This window comes from Crinia signifera, chromosome 4 (assembly GCF_055691185.1).
Source record: "Crinia signifera chromosome 4, ASM5569118v1, whole genome shotgun sequence".
Taxonomy (NCBI): domain Eukaryota; kingdom Metazoa; phylum Chordata; class Amphibia; order Anura; family Myobatrachidae; genus Crinia; species Crinia signifera.
The window spans coordinates 167,132,101-167,153,588 of NC_139220.1; the positions used below are offsets into that span (position 1 = coordinate 167,132,101).

Below are 21,488 nucleotides of genomic sequence, written 5' to 3' on the forward strand. Positions count from 1 at the left end.
ACAGCCCTTACAAAGGACACATTATCTACTGCTGTGTATGGTTTGGTTCCCAGTCTTACAGACAGTTGGCCATTCTGCATTCTGTTCTCTGCTGTATTCCATTGAACATAGCTACATTCTGGAGCACCTTTGATGGGCAACAATTTTATATACAGTAGTCATTGGCAGGTATTCAATGCGGCCGGCGAGGGGGTTAAGCAATCCTCACTGTTTAACCCCCTCACCAACCGCTCGCCCTATTCAATGTTCTGGGGAAATCCTTGCCGTCACAGGACGGCGAGGATTTCCCCAAACAGTGAGCCCCGCGGCTAATGCAGCGAACCCGCTGTATTTAGCTGCGAGTCTCGCGGCTTCTGGAGCCGCATATGCCAATTCTCCCTCGCTCAAAAAAATGGAGCGAGGGAGAATGGGTTTATGAGGGGTGTGCGTTGAATACTGACAGGGTGAGTGGTGACAGCGAGCAGGAAGCCCTGCTCGTTGTCGTCGCTCGCCCACGGTATTGAATACACCCCAATGTGAGTAGTTAGTATATGTTTTTCACATTTGGTTACACAAAATGTAAAATGTATATTTTGCAATAAGAGAAAGTTCTACCATATTCTGCTCATTGTCGTCAATGTCAGATATACAACTACTGACATCAGCCTGATGCCAGCCAGATTGGTGGAGGTTGCTAAATCAACTTAATTGAGGACAACAGTGTGTGGCATACTATGAATTGGAGGCACACAATGTGTCATGCTAATGTGGATCATTGTGGTGTGACATGCTATAGAGCGGGCATTCCCAACCTTGGTCCTCAAGGGACACAACAGCTGAGGACACAGTAGTAGATGTATCTGCAGACTGATCAAGCATCATGTTCTCCATACACACTGCGTAATCAGTCGGGACAGAGATCAAATGGGCCGGCGCATTTGCATGCACCCACTGATCTGTCAAAGACGTCTCACGGTACAGCTACATGGTCGGTGGATTGCATGTACATAATAGTACAATGTGCCGATATTTATCTTTAGATATAGATAGAGTTATCCTCATTTAGCCCTTTAATAGGATTGAGTAATGGAATTACTCTGCTAATCCCCTACTGTATTGTTCTATGTATTATATTGCAGCTGGGAACAATAGGCCTTGACTCAGCATGGCTCACAATGGCTATCCAAAGACGGCTAGATGAGACTGGCTACATCTGTGTATCAGGGATCAGCTATGTTGCTTAGCCGATGCGATATATCTGAATGATGCCAGTCACCGATATATCCATGGTACACACTGGCCGAAGGTGCAACTATATATAGACCGTTCAATCGAATGTCTGATATTTCAGCCAGTGTGAATGCACCCACCTTAACAGTGCAAATTTTAGTAATATCCACGCTTGAGCACAGGTGACTGAATTAGTACCCCAGTTATTTTGATTTAACCATCTGTGCTGAAGCCCGAACAGAACTAAAGTCTGCAGTGTGCCTTGAGGACCATGGCTGGAATGCCAGCTATAGTGTCCACTCCAGCTGCATGGTGCTGATCAGTGAATTTACCAAGTCCATTACTACCTTAATATTGATAATTGGAAAACCAAATACACAATTGTTCTGCTAAATGTTTAATTACATAATTATAACAAACCCAATTAAACAGTCATTATACATTCTGCTTTTTTATTTTATTTTATTTTTTATTTATTTTTTTTATAACCAAGTGGGTCATAAAAATGCTGACTATAAAATACAGCTGTTAAGTCACCATTTGAAAATTAAGCTAAATCAACCTGAAAGCTAGGATGCAGCTGCTGTACTTGTATTCTGTGCCTCGTAGCAGAAATATATCCAGCCTTGGTAAGCGATATAAGGAGGTAAACCGTACACAAAATAGGAAATGAGCCACAGACATTCCATAAATATACACACCCACACACCTGCGGCATTAAACATTTAAATGCAGACTGGTCCTTCAGAAGAATATAATGTCCCTCACAAGGAACAAGAGCTTGCAAACTGGCTTTTTTCTTCTTTGCTTTAAGTCAAGGGTTGCCAAACTCTGTCCTCAAGACACCTGAACAATCCAGGCTTCAAGGATACCTATGGTTGAGCATAGATGTTTAAACCAAATTGGTTAAGGTACAAATTAAGTTACACATGCCCCAGCATGATGATCTTTAAAGCCAGGACCGCTAACCCCCGTACACACTGGGCAAACTTCATGTGAATGCAGCTCGGTTTTCTTGTCCGAGTGGCTTTCAGCCCCTGTCGTGTGTAACTCTGCAAATAAATTATAAAAATTGTGCAATCTGCTATCCTGTCGCACATTCATAAGTCACTCACTCTTGAATGATTGTTCCAGTCTGTGCAAATATATGCCCCACCCTCTGTGACAGACAGGCTGATTGAGGTCAGTGCGGATGTCATAGAACCTTAAAAGTATAGACACAAATGGAGACTTTGTTCAAATTGTGAGGGGATTGCAATTTGATATTGTCACCATTTATTACTGCTTTGGGTTCAGGCATGTGCGCATTGCAAATTCACACAATAGTCATCAAATCTGAAGCAAACCATAAATTCACAAGTGGGTTTTCAGTGTCCAGGCTGTTAAAGAGGCAGTAATCAGGTATGTTTATTTGCCTGCCATCAGGCAGGTGAAAAAAAATCCCTGATAATGCTATTTACTGGAGATCATTTCATTACCACTAGGGGATCAATTTTAACTCCATTATCATTAGAGAGGAGTTACGTTTTGACTCGTTGAAAGAAACTATGCACAATTTTAGACCAAAAAAAAAAGGTAGGGTTAATCCTCACTCAATAAAACTATTTAGAAAAAAACATACATACACAAACCTACACGGGTGTGTAGCCACCCAAGCGACAGTGATTTAAAAAAAAAAAAAAAAAAAAAGAACACTGGCCGTGACAGATCGCTTAGAACACATCGCTGATAAATCTCTGTGCTGAGCAACACAGCATCGCTCAGCACAGAGCATTAGATTATGGTGAGGTGTGTTCCAACTGAAATCTAAAAACTGTAGCTTTATTTTTTTTTTTTTTTTAAAGCCAGTATTTACCCTGTACAGAAACAAAAATCGACAAGTGTGCCATAATGCTCTCTGCACATGGTTTTGTCAGTTAGTATATTGAAAAAAAAATCACCACAAGCTGTCGGGCTCGTTCTGCCGAGAAAAGCCGGAAATAGGCGAGCTCCTGGCCGGAGCTGGTCTATTTCCATCATCAACTCGCGGCCACGCCCCCTTCTCGCCGCTCGGGACATTGAATCCCGACTGCTGAGCTCCAGGCGAGCTGACCGAGAACTGGACAGGGGCACGGCTGTCGCGCTAGCTCGACAGCCGTGCCCCTGACATTGAATACCCCCCTTAGTTGGGGGGCCACATTTATAGACAGTCATTCGCTTAAAATGGTCACTAAAGTTACATGCCAGTAGCAGTGGATTTGCATGCCTTCCACAAACGTTGCCATAGTCAGTTTAAAATTTTGTTCTGAGGTAAAAGCAGCTGTTGTGTTTGGTTAGAAATCATGCTGTTCTTTAAGTGGCTGCCTCCATGATCTTTCAATAAGCTCTCAGACAGGAAATGTATATCAGTTGAAAGTAATAATCCAATATTGACAAAGTGCCAACACAGCTCACAGACGGCACAAAAGAAAAATAAAGGATACAGTGAAAATAAAAAAAATAAATCATACAGTGAAACAGAATTACGGCCTTGCCCATGCATACAGAATAAATAAATAAAAATCATGAAAATTGAAAAATGTACAGACCGCCACACACGAACACATATCTGGTCGGTCAATCAATCAGCAGATATATTTCTGAATGGCTCAGGCAAGGCAGGGTGTTCTCCATACACAATGGCCCATTTTCAGATTGACACGCTCGCATGCAGTGAGCTGCAGAATTGGCCCATTGCACATGCGTACCATGTGTGAAGTGGTGTCTACATATTCACAAGCGCCCTACTGAGCACATTTTGCCTTGTGAACGAGTGCAGGCAAAGTAGGCATGATGTGGGAATTTGTATTGGCGTGGCCACAAAATTGGGCAAAACTGGGCGGAAACATGGGCATTGACTGTAAGTGTTGGGTGTTGGCTTTGCATGTCTGTACGTCTCAACCTCCAAAACATTTGCAAGGAAAAAAAAAGTTTAAAGTCTCGCAGGTCAGCCTTTTCCCGGACCAACATTCGCAACCCCAATCAACACGCACAAAATGGCTCAATCATTCGCACCTGCACAATAGTCTAAAGTGTTATATCCCATCACACCAGCATGTTCATCCATACCCAACAGTGTATGGCATGTTGCCTCAAATAACACCCATTTAACATTAGTCAACATATGTCAAATCTCATAGTTCTATGCATATATTAGCATGTTTTTGAAAATTTAAAAAAATGTATTTGTTATTTTACATTTGATGATTCTAAACACCTTATTCTCGCTACTTGTAAGGCAAATGGAGTATTGAATTCAAACAACTAAATTAATTGAGGGCCATCAGGCCATTAATTTATGTTTGGGTAATGTGAGCTGCGAGTGTGTTGTTAGTTGGTGAGTAGAGCATCAGGTTCCCAGCCTGCTCGCTCGCACGCACACACTATTGGCTGTGCTTGCGGAAAAATATGATGTGTGTGGAAGCTGCTTAGTGTGCGTGCAGTGCCAATCCACTCCCCTTTTGCTGCGTTTGCGAGTGAATGCATTTGCATGCACTATAGGCGTGGCCGGGTGCGTGCGTATGTGTCACTCTCGCAAAGCTGCGTTCGAATGTGCGTGCGAGCTTGTCAATCTGAATAAGGGCCAATGCTAGGGAACCTGTCCTGATGAAAGGATCGAGAAGGAGGTGTACGAGCAGGAATAAGAAAATGCACTGTAAGGGGGGGGGGGATGATGTAACCTGTACAGAGAGATTTAGATTTGGGTGAGTTAATTTGTTTCTGAGCAGGGACAATACTGACCGCTTTTTTTTTACACTGCAATATAGATCTCACTTTGGGGTGTACCAGAGGTTCTGTACTTTACTTTTAAAGATTGTATCCTATGCTCTTTTACGTGCTCTGGGCTTTGCATAAAATATAAACTACTTTAGTGTTCATTCTAGCACTCGCTATCTTTGAAAACCCATGCAGTTCCTCTTCCCTGCCTGGGGTGTCGCTGTCTGCGGTAGTGCTTCTAGCACAGTGTGGTCTGTATATCAGCACTGATATGCAAACCAGACCTATGCTGGAAACACCACAGCAGACAGCGACACCCCAGGCAGGGAAGAGGAACTGCATGGGTTTTCAAAGATGCTGCAATATGCAACAGGAGTTTGGAACTGCATTGCAAATCCAATTTACGTTTGTGAATTCACCATGAGAAAGGCGAGGCGATCTAAACTTACACCTAATTGAATAGACAGAGACATGTGTTTTTCAATTAAATACAACATCCATCCTGTAGTTCTTGCCTTTGGCACCATACCAACACATCAATTAAAAACCCACACAAACATTAGTGAACATATAAATGTCACACAGATGGGGTAAGACTGGTATTTGAACTCTTGGCCACAGTGTGGAGATTGAGCAATGTTAATAACCATGCATTACAGTAAAAACTGTAGGAATAATAACAGTACTCAACAAGACATATCGTTTTAAACACTGGAGAGTCTACAGCAGTAGTAGCCAACTCCAATCCTCGAGAGCTACCAACAGTTAATGTTTTCCAGGTCACCTCACAGAATCACAAGTGAAGTATTTAGTTCCACCTGTGGATTATTTATAATGTGTCAGTGAGTAATGAATACACCTGTGCCCCAGCTAGGTGATCTAGAAAACGTGAACTGCTGGTAGTTCTCGAGGACTGGAGTTGGCTACCACTGGTCTACAGCATCAAATAAGATCAGAGGTTAACCAGGATTGTAGAAGTCTGGGTATTACAACCTCGACATCTCTGTACTCTATAATATTTTCGGTATGGTAGAAAAGGGTCATCATCCCACACTGAGGGCCATATGCACTAAGAAGGTTATTCTGTGACTCGCAAGGCTGCAAATTTCGCGGCCTTGTTAGTCCACCAGACGCCCACCCGCCCTCGCAATCCCCTGTAGGCATGAGAATGGATGTATTACATAAACATCCATTCTCAGCCTTGTGTGTGGAGACAAAATCATTTGGGTGTCACAGATCTGAGGGCACCCTGTGTGACGTCAGCTGCCCACCTCCCGAACCATTAGGGAATTACCATGGGAATGCCCAGCATTTTCATGGGAACGCACATGAATGCTGAAAATTCCCATGGGCGAATCCCCCTGCCCGCATTGTTGTGTGTGAGCGCCCAGCAAATAATTTGCCATGGCTGCTCGCACACAATGGCTGCACATGCGCATAAATATGTATACACGGTCACAATAAATAAAAATTGCTCCCCTGCAAGTGCACGCAGGGGAGCGTGTAAACTAGAATCACCCCCTAAGCTTCAAAAGGTATAAAATGGAAAGTGATAAACAGCCAGCCAATCAGCTCCTAACTTCCATGTCACAGACTGTTTGAAAAATGTCAGGCAGGAGCTAATTGATCACTCTCCATTTTAGCACTTTTGGAAGCTTAGTGCATCTGGCCCTCAGCCAGATGCTGGTTATGAAGGCACTAGTTAGTATGAGCAAAATTTGGTTGCCTTCTCCAAACCCTCACAAAATTTTTCCAAAACTAATAGCCCTTTTACTGCGCACCTATAACCCGGGTTATTGACAGGTTGAAAACACCAAACTGAGTAACCCAGGGTCGACCAACCCAAAAATTCAACACTGGTTATAAGAAGGGTTTATAATGGGTTTCGTGTGAAAGGGTCGGACCCAGGATCAAAATCCCAGGTCTGACCCGGCTTTAGTGGAGTGAAAGCAGTATACAGGTTATTTACCTGAATGACAGCATGGATTTCAAAAACTTTTGTTACAAATATTTCTATAGGTCATCTTTCCATGCACTGTCCATGCAATCTTTTTCAAGTTATTTAGGTGCAATTACACTGATTTTAACTAAAAATATTGTGCAAATGTTTTAGGCAGGTGTGCTGCAAAGTAAAAAATAGTTTCAAAATAGAAACCCAAGTTTATTTTTATCAATTAACAAAATGCAAAGTGAAAGAACAGAAGAGAAATCTAAATCAATATTTGTTGTGAGACCCTTTGCCTTTAAAAAAGGCATCAACTCTTCTAGGTACACTTGCGCAAAGTCAGAAATGTTGTAGGATTATAGTCAGGTTTATGATAACCATTCACAGCAAAAAGGTCATATGATCGGATTCAGTATTGAATCCCGGCGGTCAGGATCCCGGCGTTCAGAATCCCGACAGCCGAAATGCCGACAAGGGGGGGGGGGACGTGGATCGCCCCCCCTTGCGGGCTCGCTGCGCTCGCCACGCAGCGGGCCCGGTGCCTCGCTACGCTCGGCACGCTATTTTATTCTCCCTCCAGGGGTGTCGTGGACACCCCAGGAGGGAGAAAGTGTCGGCATTTCGGCGTCGGGATTCTGAACGCCGGGATCCCGACCGCCGGGATCTTAACTGCATCCCCATATGATCATAGTTTTCAAAATGTAGGTTGAAACACATTCATTAATGGAAACCGAAATGGATGTTTAAGAGGTTTAAAATTGGTGAGACACAGCCACACTTTGCTACAAAGGGTAGGTTGTTTAAGACCATTTCATATCACAGGTCCTACCACCATGAAAAGACTGAGCACAGCTAGAGAGTTATACTGCATCAGCAATTTCTCTCCCATGCAAATATTTCAAAGCAGACTGTAGTTTCAAGATGTGCTGTTCAACATCGAGGACCATAGATGCAGTGGTTGGCCAAGGAAATTTAGTGCATTAGAAGACACATCATGCTGCCTTCCCTTCAAAATTGGAAGATGCCTAGCAGAGTAACCTGTACAGAGAGATTTAGATTTGGGTGAGTTAATTTGTTTCTGAGCAGGGACAATACTGACCGCTTTTTTTTTACACTGCAATATAGATCTCACTTTGGGGTGTACCAGAGGTTCTGTACTTTACTTTTAAAGATTGTATCCTATGCTCTTTTACGTGCTCTGGGCTTTGCATAAAATATAAACTACTTTAGTGTTCATTCTAGCACTCGCTATCTTTGAAAACCCATGCAGTTCCTCTTCCCTGCCTGGGGTGTCGCTGTCTGCGGTAGTGCTTCTAGCACAGTGTGGTCTGTATATCAGCACTGATATGCAAACCAGACCTATGCTGGAAACACCACAGCAGACAGCGACACCCCAGGCAGGGAAGAGGAACTGCATGGGTTTTCAAAGATGCTGCAATATGCAACAGGAGTTTGGAACTGCATTGCAAATCCAATTTACGTTTGTGAATTCACCATGAGAAAGGCGAGGCGATCTAAACTTACACCTAATTGAATAGACAGAGACATGTGTTTTTCAATTAAATACAACATCCATCCTGTAGTTCTTGCCTTTGGCACCATACCAACACATCAATTAAAAACCCACACAAACATTAGTGAACATATAAATGTCACACAGATGGGGTAAGACTGGTATTTGAACTCTTGGCCACAGTGTGGAGATTGAGCAATGTTAATAACCATGCATTACAGTAAAAACTGTAGGAATAATAACAGTACTCAACAAGACATATCGTTTTAAACACTGGAGAGTCTACAGCAGTAGTAGCCAACTCCAATCCTCGAGAGCTACCAACAGTTAATGTTTTCCAGGTCACCTCACAGAATCACAAGTGAAGTATTTAGTTCCACCTGTGGATTATTTATAATGTGTCAGTGAGTAATGAATACACCTGTGCCCCAGCTAGGTGATCTAGAAAACGTGAACTGCTGGTAGTTCTCGAGGACTGGAGTTGGCTACCACTGGTCTACAGCATCAAATAAGATCAGAGGTTAACCAGGATTGTAGAAGTCTGGGTATTACAACCTCGACATCTCTGTACTCTATAATATTTTCGGTATGGTAGAAAAGGGTCATCATCCCACACTGAGGGCCATATGCACTAAGAAGGTTATTCTGTGACTCGCAAGGCTGCAAATTTCGCAGCCTTGTTAGTCCACCAGACGCCCACCCGCCCTCGCAATCCCCTGTAGGCATGAGAATGGATGTATTACATAAACATCCATTCTCAGCCTTGTGTGTGGAGACAAAATCATTTGGGTGTCACAGATCTGAGGGCACCCTGTGTGACGTCAGCTGCCCACCTCCCGAACCATTAGGGAATTACCATGGGAATGCCCAGCATTTTCATGGGAACGCACATGAATGCTGAAAATTCCCATGGGCGAATCCCCCTGCCCGCATTGTTGTGTGTGAGCGCCCAGCAAATAATTTGCCATGGCTGCTCGCACACAATGGCTGCACATGCGCATAAATATGTATACACGGTCACAATAAATAAAAATTGCTCCCCTGCAAGTGCACGCAGGGGAGCGTGTAAACTAGAATCACCCCCTAAGCTTCAAAAGGTATAAAATGGAAAGTGATAAACAGCCAGCCAATCAGCTCCTAACTTCCATGTCACAGACTGTTTGAAAAATGTCAGGCAGGAGCTAATTGATCACTCTCCATTTTAGCACTTTTGGAAGCTTAGTGCATCTGGCCCTCAGCCAGATGCTGGTTATGAAGGCACTAGTTAGTATGAGCAAAATTTGGTTGCCTTCTCCAAACCCTCACAAAATTTTTCCAAAACTAATAGCCCTTTTACTGCGCACCTATAACCCGGGTTATTGACAGGTTGAAAACACCAAACTGAGTAACCCAGGGTCGACCAACCCAAAAATTCAACACTGGTTATAAGAAGGGTTTATAATGGGTTTCGTGTGAAAGGGTCGGACCCAGGATCAAAATCCCAGGTCTGACCCGGCTTTAGTGGAGTGAAAGCAGTATACAGGTTATTTACCTGAATGACAGCATGGATTTCAAAAACTTTTGTTACAAATATTTCTATAGGTCATCTTTCCATGCACTGTCCATGCAATCTTTTTCAAGTTATTTAGGTGCAATTACACTGATTTTAACTAAAAATATTGTGCAAATGTTTTAGGCAGGTGTGCTGCAAAGTAAAAAATAGTTTCAAAATAGAAACCCAAGTTTATTTTTATCAATTAACAAAATGCAAAGTGAAAGAACAGAAGAGAAATCTAAATCAATATTTGTTGTGAGACCCTTTGCCTTTAAAAAAGGCATCAACTCTTCTAGGTACACTTGCACAAAGTCAGAAATGTTGTAGGATTATAGTCAGGTTTATGATAACCATTCACAGCAAAAAGGTCATATGATCGGATTCAGTATTGAATCCCGGCGGTCAGAATCCCGGCGTTCAGAATCCCGACAGCCGAAATGCCGACAAGGGGGGGGGGGGACGTGGATCGCCCCCCCTTGCGGGCTCGCTGCGCTCGCCACGCAGCGGGCCCGGTGCCTCGCTACGCTCGGCACGCTATTTTATTCTCCCTCCAGGGGTGTCGTGGACACCCCAGGAGGGAGAAAGTGTCGGCATTTCGGCGTCGGGATTCTGAACGCCGGGATCCCGACCGCCGGGATCTTAACTGCATCCCCATATGATCATAGTTTTCAAAATGTAGGTTGAAACACATTCATTAATGGAAACCGAAATGGATGTTTAAGAGGTTTAAAATTGGTGAGACACAGCCACACTTTGCTACAAAGGGTAGGTTGTTTAAGACCATTTCATATCACAGGTCCTACCACCATGACAAGACTGAGCACAGCTAGAGAGTTATACTGCATCAGCAATTTCTCTCCCATGCAAATATTTCAAAGCAGACTGTAGTTTCAAGATGTGCTGTTCAACATCGAGGACCATAGATGCAGTGGTTGGCCAAGGAAATTTAGTGCATTAGAAGACACATCATGCTGCCTTCCCTTCAAAATTGGAAGATGCCTAGCAGAGACATTAGCCCAGAACTGCCAGAAACCAGTGGGACCCAGGTACACCCAACTACGGCCAGCAGTGGTAGTCATGGAAGAATTGACTCAAGAAGTGACTCAACTATGCAGGAAAACATAGGAACTTGGTAGGCATGGTGGAGGTTCCTTGGGAGATTGGTGCTGCATTTCAGCAAAGGAGTTGGGGATTTGGTCAGGAATTTTGGTGTCCTCAGTGCTGAGAAATATAGGCAGGTACTAATCATTAGGCAAGTCTGGCGTCTGGTTGGCTCCAAATTTATTCTTCAGCAGGACAGTGGTCCTAAACATAGGGCCAATGTCATTAAGCTTAAAATAGAACATGGAGTCCTGGAAATGGCTGGGTTTACATGAGGAGAGAAGTATTTGAGCAAGAAGATTTATGGTTTGTTCTCCAAGACTTTTGGAACAACCCCCTTGCAAAGTTCCTTCAAAAACTGTATGCAAATGTACCCAGAAGAAATAGCGCTGTTTTAAAGGAAAAAAGGTAGTCACACCAAATATTGATTTGATGCAGGTTTATCTTCTGTTCATTCACTTTGCATTTTGTTAATTGATAAAAAAAAAAAAAAAAAAACTATTAGCGCTTTCTTATGTTGGAAGCTTTCTTATGTTGCACTATTTAAGTGTGAAAAGTGGCAAACATTTTTTATTCATCATGATGACGGTAAGGTTTACCTTATATAGGAAATCTTTGGCACTTTTTAGCAGATATTTTGCACATCTCTCAGAGAGCTTGTTAGCACTCAAAGGGTTAAATGATTTACTCACAAAAAACCCTTTAAAATATGTTGCTAGATAAATGCACATTAAAACGGAACAAGCCCTGATGACTGTTTATGTTCGTTTATACTTGGAGATTTACTATATATTGTCATACAGCTGGTACCCTGGACAGCCTATGATTAACCTAGCAGAGGCTTGTTGATTGTGTATTTTGTTTCAAGGCTTACAATTATGTAAGGATGACACAAATATAATCATGACCTCTACATTGTGCTCCGGCATTGCTGTGTGTTTTTTTTTTTTTTATAATTCTGTCTCCATAGTCTCTGGAGCATCTATGAATGTTGGCAGTGGAAGGAAAGACAAGTAGATAAGTAGTAACTGGATACATAGCAATATAAATGTCCTTGGAGGCCTACACATATGGCACAAGGTGGAATATCAATGCTTCAAGCAAAGGGACAACAGTATGAATGTCCTCAAAGGCATCTCTGCCAAGTGTTTACAGTTTTGTCTTTTTGCTGATAAGACTTGATTTAATATTTTTTTATATTTTTTTTTAAAGAAAACAAAATATATATGTCAAAACATTAGAGATCATTTTATTTACAGTATATATATATATATATATATATATATATATATATATATATATATATATATATATATATATATATATATATATATATATATATATATATATATATATATCATGTAATAATATCATGTGTTCATCTGCATTGCTCATTTACCCAGTTACAAGTTACAAGAAAAAAAAGGAAAGGCTTTTCACAAAAGTTAAAGCTGCATTTAAAGTAGAAAAAAAAAAGGATCTAATTATACTTACGATAATTCCGTTTCTTCCGATCCACTCCATGGCAGCCATTACTCTGGGTTATTTCCTCTTGCTCCTATGTTTAGACAGGTAGATTTGACTCCGCCCACCTTGGGTATATATCCTCCCCTTCCTCCATACCCTGCAGTCTTTTGAGTGTCTCCTATATAAAGGATAATTACAGGGGGGGAATTCTAGGCTGCCATGGAGTGGATCGGAAGAAACGGAATTATCGTAAGTATAATTAGATCCTTTCTTCCTCACCCTCCATGGCAGCCATTACTCTGGGATGTACCAAAGCAAAACTATAATAAGGGAGGGTCAATGAATAAAACCACACAACTAGATGATGCTCAAGAAGGATATATTAAACATATCACAGTACAGCTTGTTGGAGCACCACCTTCCCAAAGGGGGCGGGAGATACATCCAAATTATAATAATTTGAAAAAGTATGAATGGAAGACCATGTAGCTGCGGCACATATTTCTTTCACTGAGAGCAGCGCTCTGTTGGCCCACGACGTCGAGACTGCCCTAGTTGAGTGTGCCCTTAGCTTCTCAGGAGCTTCCATGTTGTTTTCTCTATAAGCAAACGAGATAGCTTCCTTGATCCATCGGGCTATCGTTCCTTTAGAGGCTGCTTCTCCTTTCCTCGGTCCCGAGTGGAGAATGAAGAGTTGTTTCACCTTCCGAAATTCACTTACTCTCAGGAGATAGACTGAGATTGCTCTGTGAACATCTAATTTATGCAATCTTTCTTCTTCAGCATCCTTTGGATTTGGAAAGAAAGTTGGCAAAATCACTTCCTGATTCAAGTGAAACCCTGAGACTACTTTCGGTAAGAAACCAGGATTTGTTCTTAACACTATCTTGTCAGGAAAGATATTTAGGTACGGTTGCTCTGACCACAGTGCCTGAAGTTCGCTCACTCTCCTGGCAGAGGTGATGGCTGTTAGGAAGATGACCTTCCAGGTAACATACTTTAAGGGTACTTGATCCAATGGTTCGAAGGGAGCAGACATAAGAACATTCAGAACCAGATTCAGGTCCCATGGAGCCAAGGGTTCTTTAAGTCTTGGACGTTCTCTCTTCAATGCTTGTACGAATTGTTTGATGAGAGGATCATCTGATAGTCTCCTATCTAGGAGGACAGACAGAGCGGAAATCTGAACTCTTAGAGTAGAGGCTGCTAGACCTAGCACAAAGCCCTCATAGAGGAATTGTAGCACACAAGGTGTTCCAAACCTAATATCTTCGGGGTACGACTGAGCCCAGGACAGAAATTTCTTCCAGACCTTGTGGTATATTTTTGAAGAAACTGCCTTCCTTGCTTTCAACAGAAAGCCTGCCACCTGCTCTGACACCCATTTCTCTGTCAGAATCGCCCGCTCAACATCCAGGCAGTTAATTTCAGTGTTTTGATGTCTGGATGGAGTAGTGGACCCTGATGCAGTAGATCGGGGATCATTGGCAGAGTCCACGGCCCCTGCACCACCATCCTGAGGACAGTTGGGAACCAACTCCGCCGGGGCCAGTAGGGGAGAATGATCACCACTGTGGCCTGTTCCTGCCGTATCTTCTTCAGGATGCGAGAGATCATCGGGAATGGGGGGAACACATAGGCGAGTTTGAACTCCCACTTTAGGGCGAACACATCGACTCCTTCTGACCCTGGGAGATGGTACCTTGAGAAGAAGCGTTGGACCTTCCTGTTTAGGTGTGTCGCCATAAGGTCTATTTGAGGGACCCCGAATCTTTGTGTTATTTCGTTGAACACCTGCTGATTTAACTCCCATTCCCCTGGCCGTACTTGTTCCCTGCTGAGGAAGTCTGCCAGCGTATTGTCCTCTCCAGGAACATGCAGAGCTGTTAGTGACAGCAGATTTGACTCTGCCCACGGTAGTATCTTTGTGACTTCTTCTAACAGGGCCTGACTTTTGGTGCCGCCCTGTCTGTTGACATATGCCACTACAGAGGTGTTGTCTGACAGTATTCTTAGATGGCTGTGCTTTACTTGATCTTGAAAGTGACGCACTGCATTTACTACCGCTCGCATTTCTCTTTGGTTGGAAGACATGGTGCGTTCTATTTTGGACCATAGGCCCTGGCAGCTTGCTTCTTGCATATGTGCCCCCCAACCAGAGGAACTTGCGTCTGTGGTCAATGTCACGTAGTGAGGCTGAGATAGTGGAGTGCTTCTGTGCTTCAGGAATGGACTTTGCCACCACACCAGAGAATCTCTTGCACCTTGACTTAAATTTACATTGGTATTTAGGTCTGAATGCACTCTCCTGAGAACCAGAGCTTCCGCCTGCAGAGTCCTCATCCGCCATCTTGCCCACGGAATTATGTCGATGGTGGAAGACATCATCCCTAGAAGGCGAAGAACTAGACGCAGAGATGACTTCGTCTGAGTCTGAACTAATGTAGCTAACTCCTGGATCTTGACGCACCTCTCTTGCGACAGAGAAATCGTGTACTGGGTAGTATCTATCATCACCCCCAGGAACTGCAGTTTCTGGCAGGGCTTGAGATGGCTCTTGTCTCGATTGACCAACCAGCCGTGAGACTGTAGAATCTCTATCGCTCTTTGGACTGCTAGTTCCACTTCTAGCTCTGATCTTCCGCAGATTAGGAGATCGTCCAGATAGGACCACATGGCTATCCCCTGTAATCTTATGTAGGCTACAAGACTCACTATGACCTTTGTAAAGATCCTTGGAGAGGATGAAAGGCCAAAGGGGAGGCATGTGAACTGTAGGTGTTGATTTAATACATGAAGCCTGAGAAACTTTCTGTACTTTGGGTGAATGGGTACATGAAAGTAAGCATCTTTCAGATCCACCGATGCCATGAAATCTGCTTGTTTTATGCCCTGTACTATGGACTTCAGGGTTTCCATCTGAAACTTTTTTTCCACAATGTATCTGTTTAAGTCTCTGAGGTCTAATATTGTCCGAAACGCCCCTGATGGCTTTCGAACCAAAAACATTTTTGAGTAAAAGCCGGCCCCTTTCTCTCCGCAGGGAACTGGTTCTACTGCTCTGGATTTTAACAGATCCTTGATTATTTGTCTCAAGGCCTGTATCTCTTCTGAATCTGTGGGATTTCTTGACTTCAGAAATCTTTTGTTTATTGGAACCTGCTTGAACTCCAGCCTGTATCCAAATTTTAGCACTGACAGGACCCATCTGTCCTGTACTGATTCTTCCCACTGGTGGACGAACTTCAACAGTCTTCCTCCCACTGGGATGGACTCTCCCACATGTTCGTTGTCAGAATTTCTTGAACCCCCTTCTGGAGGCCTGACGAAAGGACTGCCTTGTAGATCCAGAGAATCTACCGTACTGTCTACCAGGCCTATAGGTCCTGGCTTCTTTGAACTGGTCTCTAGATGACTGACCCTGATATCTTTGCTTTTTATCTTGTGGTAATCTAGCCGATTTACCGCAGGTCATACGTTGGATAATTGAGTCCAACTTACTTCCAAATAATAGTGACCCCTCATAGGGAAGAGAGGCTAGCCTATTTTTTGAACCTGCATCTGCGGACCAGCTGCGCAGCCATACTGCCCGCCTTGCTGCCACACCCGCTGCCATAGACTTAGCAGCATATTCTACTACATCCAGGGATGCTTCACACAGAAAATCAATGGCCTTCATCATGACAGTCAGGCTTCTTTGCAGATACTGTCTTGACACATTGTCTTCAATATCATTGGCCAAGGATGAGCCCCACGCTCTTAAGGCCCTGGAAGTTGACGCCATAGCCACTCCAGCTTTTAAGGATACTGCTGAGGCGCCATGCACTTTCTTCAGTGCCCCCTCAGCTTTTTTATCCATACTATCCTTGAGACTAGCACCATCCTCCAGAAGGATTGTAGTCTTTGACACCACTTCGGCCACTGCCGCATCAACCTTAGGGACAGTACAGAATTTTTCAAATGCTTCATCCTTAATTGGGAACATCCGTTCCAATCTCTTAAAGTTACTCGACTTCCTGTCCACCTTCTGGAACTGACCAACCATTAGGTCCATAAGCACTTTATGCACCGGAAAGTTTCTGGTTTTGACAACCCTGTCTTCAAACAGAACATCACGGACCTCCTCCTTATCCTTAATGTCCATCACCTTATAAACATACTTTAGGAGATTATCCACCAAATCAGGATTGTATGATCTCTCTTTCTCAGTAATCTCTCCAGATTCATCACCAGTATCATCATCTGTATCCTGAACCAACAACAAGGAATCTGTATCATCATCATCACCAGCACAGTCTAGGCTGACTTGGGATCTATTTCTTTTAGTCCCCTGCATATCCTTTAACTCATCCTTAGTAACAAAGGATTTCTTCATCCAGTCCATTAACTGGAGCATGGTTAAAGACTGTGCCTCTGCTGGCTGCCTGCAGCCCTTGCATACATGGACATCCTTTTCAGGAGGGAACTCCTTGTCACACAGCATACAATTACTGGACAAATGCTTGGATTTAGTCTTCTTCTTTCCAGAAGCTTTAGACACACTAGGATCAGACAGATACAAAGCCTATCACTTAACTGCCCTAAACTATGCACAGCATGTAGTAATACAAGTGCCTCACTGAGGGCTTACCTCTCCATGGCAGTTTCAGCTTCAGGGGGGGTGGAAACACTTACAGGATCCATCTGCAGACTTCACACTTCAATCAGCATACAAGCTTCAGATAGTGTGTGAGATCCAGCGTTTTTGAATCCAGCGCCAGTCACCTGCGCATGCGCAGAAGCGACTTCCGGACGCCAGCCGCGTCACTTCCGCCTTGCGTCTCAGCCCCAGAGCGCTACTTCCTGGTTTTGCGTTCCAGACGCTCGGGGCACAGTCCAGCACACTGCTTCCGCCCACCTCCAGCCAGAAACGCTGAGCTGCTTGATCCCAACGCTGTACCAGCAAAGACTCAGCATGGAGGGGCAAATAAAGTGGATGCCACAGGCACAGCCTGATATCTGGCAGCAGTTCCAGGCACACAGCGCAGGACGCAGCCTGATGAGTGCCTCTTCCCCCGGGGAGCCACCCCGCAGCCTGGCCACGCAGGGACAATAGCTGCAGAAAACGAGGTAAGCCAGGCACAAAATAAAAAACCTATCTACCTATCCTAAAACTTTGAGACAGGAAAAAGACTGCAGGGTATGGAGGAAGGGGAGGATATATACCCAAGGTGGGCGGAGTCAAATCTACCTGTCTAAACATAGGAGCAAGAGGAAATAACCCAGAGTAATGGCTGCCATGGAGGGTGAGGAAGAAATATTGAATTTACTTTGCTATCTACATAAGTATATTTTAATAGTGTGTGTGACGCTAACTCTCAAACACTTTAACTAATCTTCTTCATACATTGCACACTACCTAATCATCTTCAAAAGTGACAATCGAAGTACAAATATGGGTTTAATTGGGCCACCCCTTAAGGGTGCTGTCATAAGGGTCCAGGCTATTTCTGTCATTGGAAAGCTTATGACTTTCTGAATACAACCAGGGCCTCTGAAAGTGCCGCCGGGTGTGGTCAATGGGAATGGCATGCTATCTACTCCCACTGACCCACTCTCTGCAGCCTCCCAACACACCTGGACGAAAACCAATTAAATGCCTGTCAGACATCATGGGCACAGGCTGAGATATCTCACAGTTTATGGCCCACAATGGCTGGATTCCTCCAATGTGGAGGAGACATTTTCCTGTTCCCCTGCTGTGAAGGACCAGGGAAAATGTTGTTTGGTTGTTTTCACATACGCTGCTCAATGTGATCCACAGACAACTGAAAAAAGTACGATCTTTGCACAATCTTTTAGAGCACACGATCTGCATCCAGTTGAATGGATCTCTTACAAATCCTGACTGTAGCAGGTAGGATCTCCAAAACGACCAGCAGGGATGCGCATCGGAACCAAAACATGCCCAATCGGTCGAGATTGCATCAAAATTGGAGGAATTGAGGCCAAATCGTTCTGGTGTGTACCCAGCATAAGCCATCATTTTAACAGGCTTTTAAATAGTAATTGTATAGCCCATGCCAAACATAAGATTTAGTTCATTAACTGACACTCTTCAGAACTCCCTCAGTATGCAGTGACTCAACTAGGTAAACCTGAGTATACTGTATACGTAAAAAAAAAAATAAAAAAAAAAAAAAAAAAAAAAGGAACTTGTTTCCTAGCACGGCCACAAAGATCTTGATCGTGGGCATCGCGGCCATCGCATGCACTAAAAAAAAATCGGGTGCGATGGTACCGACGCAATGCCCTCGATTTTCCCATAGGGAACAATGTTAAATACCTCAATTTACCCGCGATGCCCCCGATTTTCCATAGGAATCAATGTTAAATGGCTGAATTTACCCAAATCATCATAGGGAACAATAGTAAATGGGCCAGAAAACCCAAAAAACACCCCTGAACAGTGAAATGTCCCCCCAAAAGTAGCCACCCCACGATCAACGCCAACCCGAAGCATGGCGAGCCCGCGAGGGGCGACGGTACGCGTCCTCCGACCTTTTCATACCCCCACTATCCACGTCGGCGTGGAGTTGAGAATAGATTAGTGTGACGAGCGCAGCGAGCCACCGAGCCCGAAGCGTGGCTTTCCCCGGGGGAAAATCGGGGGCATCGCGTCGGTCGCGTCGTATACCACTAAAAATTACACCCGATGCCCGCGATTGTGGCCGTGCTAGGAAACAAGTACCCAAAAAAATTGTAAAAAAAAAAAAAGAGAAGGAGTAGGGACTCTTGTTAAGAGCACAAAAAATAAAATGTTGGCTGATGGAATATATATAAGAATTATTATTATTATTTTTTTTTTTAAAGTCACAATTCTTTTAAACTCTTTTCTTAAACTGAAAGAACAGGAAAAACATAACAGCCGATAGAGCATACTCCCTTAATGTGGTGCCTGGAAAAGGCTAGAAGGTATAAAGGAATTTATTAGAAGGGAATAGCATTACCTTTTTAAGTCTCAATGCTTTTTAGTAATTTTCTCAAATTAAACCAGAACCAGTCTATACAGCACACTTCTTGAACATGCCGCATGGAAAAGGCTGGAAGGTATACATGAATCCATCAGAAGGGAATGACATTACCTTTACATAGTACTGTATATCTTACCAACCTCATCCTCTATTGCCTTTTTTGCTCAAAACCACTTCTAGTCAACAGATAACATTTCTATAATATGGTAAAGACTAATATTTTGCTTATAGGAGAAATAGAAAATAGAATGGTTTTTCTACATTCGATGCAGATTCGATCCCAGTGCGCGCTCCCGTGTAGTGTCAATAGAAAAATAGTCTTGGCAGCCAAGACTATATAGTGGAAATCGAATGTGTTCACTGCAGCATTTGTTTCGATGTCCATCTCCTGCTTGAAGCCAATGTTGATCTAATAGTAATCTACATCGAATGAAAAATCAAATATAAAACAGTGGAAATCGAATAAGGAGTAGAAAAAAAAAAAAAACTTCAGAGCAGGTCATATAGTCCATATCTAATAGAATTTAAATCGAAAACCGAACCAAATAAATGGGTTATAATTTTCCCATTCCCACTAAATGGGTTATGATTTTCAGCATATATGCATAGGAAACATTACTTCTGTATGTATCCCTCGTGAAGATAAATCATCTCCAATTATGAAAATGACAATTTCATACCTGTAGCCAACTGTATGAATGCTTAAAGTAAAGATAATGTGATCCATCATTCTCTGTCAGCTACACAACTTGTATGCACCGGAGTGCCCCAGGCGGGGGGGACGCTCCGGTGCTCACCCGCCCCTGGCCGCGTCATTTCCCGGGGGTGGGGGGGGTATAGGAGTCCGCTGGTGCCACTCACCGCTGCACTGGTCAGGACTCGGGCGCTGGTTCCTTCTTCTGCAGCTGGTGGGGAGACCCATCCCTAGTCCCTGCTGCATCCGCTGACTGCCTAGCGCTGCTGCCACAGAGGCACTGTTCCTCGCTGACACCAATGGTGAGGGGCGGGCGGCAGCTGGACCAGTGTCTCACCACCAGCGCTAGGCAGCCATCGCCAGCAGCAGGGACCAGGGACGGTTTTTAGAATGGTACTGGGAAAATAGAGATAAACACAATTATTTTTGATTTAAATGTTGGGCTGAAGAGGCGCCCTCCATTGGCCGGCACCCTAGGCAGCGGCCTAAAGCTGCCTAGTGGTAGCGCCGGCCCTGCTCATATGTTCATTTCTTACATCATACAATTCACACTCTGATAACTTTACAACCAATTTGTTTAAATAAAAAAAAAAAAAAAAAAACTACAATAACTTTTGTAATGCCATTATCTGCTTGGTACACGGTCACTAGACATAGAAAAAGGCCAACATGCATTAGGTCGACCACTTAAGGTCGATAGGCCTTAGTTCAACAAACACAAAAGGTTGAAATGGGTTTTTTCACTTTTTTAGCCGACAGGCAGTTTTTCATGCCCTACCTCCCACTAGGGAATGGAGGGGGAATAGAATAGCGTGACGAGCCATGCAAAGGGAAGTGGACGTGGTGCACTGATACGGTGTTCATGTCGACTGCTAAAATTCGGGCAAAACATGAAAAATTCATGTCGACCTACCCCATGTCGACCTAAAACCCATGTCAACATTTTGAGTGTTGACCCTGTCAACCTAAAGCCATATCGACCTTTTGAGTGTCGACGCAAGGCCTGTCTACCTTTAGTGGGTGACCTAATTATCCACACCCATTTGCTTGCCAATGTAATTACCTTGGTTAGAAAGGTCATCAGGGAGGCATACTTAATGAAGGTACACTGGGTTGGTGTTTGCATATACAGTGTAATTTTTCACCTTTCATCTATTATACATGTGCCTCACTGGTAACCCGTTTCAATTAACCATAGTATATATATATGTAAATATCCAATGTGTATTACACTGGTACTACATCACCTACATTTCTGCCAATCATTCAGTTACCAC

At 43.5% G+C, this 21,488-nt stretch overlaps 1 protein-coding gene across 3 annotated transcripts in view; it reads right to left on the bottom strand.

The window, feature by feature from the left end:
- Positions 1 to 21,488, bottom strand: part of GRAMD4 (GRAM domain containing 4) — a 144,738-nt gene that overhangs the window by 113,650 nt on the left and 9,600 nt on the right. The window contains exon 1 of one of the 3 annotated variants that reach the window (XM_083182920.1): positions 1,919 to 2,038. The exons of the other annotated variants lie outside the window; for them this stretch is intronic. The gene's annotated coding sequence lies outside the window, so the exon portion shown is untranslated. Of the gene's footprint in view, positions 1 to 1,918; positions 2,039 to 21,488 lie in introns of those variants that run through there. 3 annotated transcript variants of the gene reach the window in all.